General features: G+C 37.0%; 1 pseudogene; it reads left to right on the top strand.

Annotated features, from left to right (window-relative positions):
• Positions 1-1,344: 1,344 nt before the first annotated feature.
• On the top strand, positions 1,345-1,444 carry LOC113325558 (annotated as a pseudogene).
• The last annotated feature ends 2,177 nt before the right edge of the window (positions 1,445-3,621 follow it).

Genomic DNA, 3,621 nt, shown 5'->3' with positions numbered 1-3,621 from the left:
ACCAAGTCCTAGATGTAAGTATACATGGAATGGCAGTAAGTTCACACTGGCTCCTAAGTCAAGTGAAGATTTTTATACCCGGAAGTTACCTATTGTGCAAGCAATGGTAGGAGAACCTGGGTCTTTGTACTTTAGAGTTGTGGTGTTCTGAATGATTGAACTTACGTGACTATCTAAAAAGGCTTTCTTATGGACGCTAAGTTTGCACTTTCGCGTACACATATCCTTAAGGAACTTGGCATAAGCAGGAATTTTCCTAATTGCATCTAATAAGGGAAGGTTTATGGTAACTTGCTTAAAAACCTCCACTATGTCATTAAAGTTCGATTCCTTCTTTGTTGGTACTAATAGCTAAGGAAATGGGGCTCTAGGCCTAAAATCAGACCTTTCAGGAACCGAATTCACATCATTAGAAACTTTATCAATCTCTTCAGATACTGGTCCTGAGAGGTGAGATCCTGAGGGGTGAACTACAGTATGTTCACTATCGGGCATGGTTACCTTATTGTCTACAACTCTACCACTTCTAAGGGTTCTAACAGCATTCAATTGATTCGATGGTTTTGCACCTAATTCATGAACTCCTCTAGGGTTGGGTTGTGTTTGACTAGGAAACTTACCTTTTTCTCTCAAAGAATCACTTATCAGACCAACCTGGGTTTTTAACTCGGAAATAGCCTGACTATTTTCTTGTCCTATCCTGTTACTAGCTTGTAGACTCTGTTCTACGGATAACTGGAATTTTGCAGTTTGCTGAGTTAACAAGGCGAGAGATTCCTCTAAACTTAGGATTTTCTTATCTGACTGATTCTGAAACTGAGCTAGTCCTGAAGGATTCTTAGTATAACTGAAACCTGGGGGAGCATTAGAATTACTAAACTGACCTTGACTTTGGCCCTTGGACCACGAAAGGTTCGGATGGTTTCTCCAACCAGGATTATAGGTTTCTGAATATGGGTCAATCTTTTGACGGTTATCAAATCTAGTGTTATTATAAAGAGCATTGTCCTGCTCTTCAATATTCTGGCCTTCCCAAAAAGGCTCCACTCTACTACTAGTCTGGCCCACTTCTAAGGCTTCTAACCTTTTTGCTATAGCAGCAATTTTGGCATCTGATTCATAGCCTCCTTCTACCCTGTTAACGTTTCCTCTACTTAAAAAGAATTGTTTTCTGGGGTGCCCTACTATTTTCCCATTGCTGGATTTTTTCGGCGATTTCATTAAAAAATTCCATCGCCGTATCAACAGTTTGGCTTTCAAATCCACCAGTGCATAGACTCAACCATGGTCGTTGTGTAATAATCTAAACCCTTATAAAGGATCTGAACTAGCCTAACCTTTTCTAAACCATGATGAGGACACTGGGACAATAAATCATTGAACCTTTCCAAATACCTATATAAAGATTCTCCCTCTTGTTGTGAAAATGTGCATATTTGCGTCCTAATAGACGATATTTTGTGCCTAGGGAAAAACTTATTGAAAAAGGCAGATGTAAGTTGTTCATATGTCTCAATCGACTCGGAGTCCAAACTATACAGCCACGACTTGGCCTTATCTTTCAGGGAAAATGGGAATAACCTAAGTTTCAAAGCATCATCATCTAAGCCTCTAATTCTTAGGGTACTACAAATTTCCTCAAAATCCCTAACATGGTAATAAGGGTTTTCATTTTCTTTCCCTAAAAAGATTGGGAGCATCTGTAACATCCCAGGTTTCAGTTCATAGGGTGCCTCCGTTTCAGCTAACTTAATACACGAAGAACGGGTAGTCCTAGTTGGATTCAACAAAGCTTTCAAAGTTGCCATTTCTGGCGCTATCGGAGCAACATGGATTCTCTCCTCAGTCAAAGAACGTTCAAAGACAGACTCTTCAAAAGTCGGACTTTCTAGATTAAGATAATCGAGACGCTTCGAACTACTAGGTTTCTCTTTAACAAATCTACCTAGTGCGTCTCTTTTACGTTCAGGCATACAATAAATTTTCTAAATTGGAAGGGTAAGCAAACACAGATAAAGGCCGACTCAACCAAATCAAACCTATTGATTTCTAGCAAAAAAAGCATGATGGCTCCACTTAGATTGTTTCTAGACCAGCTTCTAATCCTTCGAACGGGAATTCGTTACAATTTAAGCAAACCCCTCTGGAATCAATCCGAGTTAACGTAAGTTGAATAGAGGCGAGGGAAGCTCGGTGGAGCTTTGATACCCAAGGCCTCACCGGTATTACAAGGCGGCGCAGTCACGCATTCAACTCACAGAAACCGTCACGAACTTCGAAGTATGCTTAAAAGAGTAACCAATATTTTTCGAATGACTTTCCTGTTAAGCTCGTTACCCTATCGGTCTCATTCTAGTCAAAATTTTAGGCTTAGGTTCGCGTAGGTTACGTGTTCCTAAAGCGGGCAAGAAGAGAACGGTGATGAAATCCGAACCCTTATCTTGTATGGCCAGGCCTTGCCCTTTACTAGAAAAATAAATGTCCGTATTCAGTCCTCAACATATATGCATACGAAGGAGTACAGTAACTCGCTGAAAGGGGATTCGCGAGTGTTTAGAATCTTACCTCCCGTTCCAGACGGGGGATGAATCGGTTGTAGTCGACTCGGGCCACTGACTCCGATGTCTAGTGTACGAACCCAAGGTGCAGAGACAATATCGTAATTGTCCTCCTTCTCTGCAAACAGTTTATATTTAAAGTACCCTTCCGTAGGGTAATAAAAAAAAATAATGTCCCAAAGTCCAAAAGTCCAAAAAAAATAAAGAAAAATTACAAAAATAATAAACCCTAATACAATTTTTTTTTTTAAATAAAATAAACAAACCCTAAACTAACATTGTCTAAAAAAAATAAAATAAATAAATTTGTTTTCTTTTCTGTTCTTTTTGCTTTAATCTTTAGCTCCAAGTCTTTATGAAATCACCAAACTCCTTGGCTCAATTTTCTTTATGATCCAGAACCTGTAGACACAAGATAAATACCCAAAAACATAAAAAAAGACAAAAATAATAAAAACAAAAAAAAATAATAAATAAATAAATAAATCTAAAACCCTAAAAACAAGTACGCGTCGGCGGCGCCAAAAATTGATGTGATTTGTAGATAGTGGTAAAAGTGGTTCGATTCTCAGACTTGTGAAGGATATTAATTAGACTTAAATCCTAATATTAAAATAGAAAACTCACTAAAAATTATAGCAAACTCAATCAAAGATGATATCAATACTAAAAGAAACACTGAGGCTAAGATTCCACTATTTTCCAAGTTCAAAGTGATTAAACCAATACTTATATTTATGCAATTTTCTTGTTTAATTTGATTCTAAAATATTGCAACAAGTAGATTTTCAAAAGTAATAATTGTAAATACCAAGTATGAAGCATCAAAAGTCTTAAAACTGAGCATACTCCATCAAAATAGATCACAATCACTCAAATAAAAATTATATTCAATAATATTTCAAGGCAAATAATCATATAATTATTGCAAATAAAAAGATAAAATAGAATATACCACTTTTTGTTGGAAAAATAGCTTCCTCTATCGCCTCAGCAATGGGGTTTAGCTCCTCATATTAATCATGATCTCAAAATATGTGTTTGTTCCTCAAAAGATGATTAA

Source organism: Papaver somniferum, chromosome 11 (assembly GCF_003573695.1).
Source record: "Papaver somniferum cultivar HN1 chromosome 11, ASM357369v1, whole genome shotgun sequence".
NCBI classification, from domain to species: Eukaryota; Viridiplantae; Streptophyta; class Magnoliopsida; order Ranunculales; family Papaveraceae; genus Papaver; species Papaver somniferum.
The sequence above is the reverse complement of the archived record's forward strand: the minus strand, read 5'-3'. Positions and strand labels throughout refer to the sequence as shown.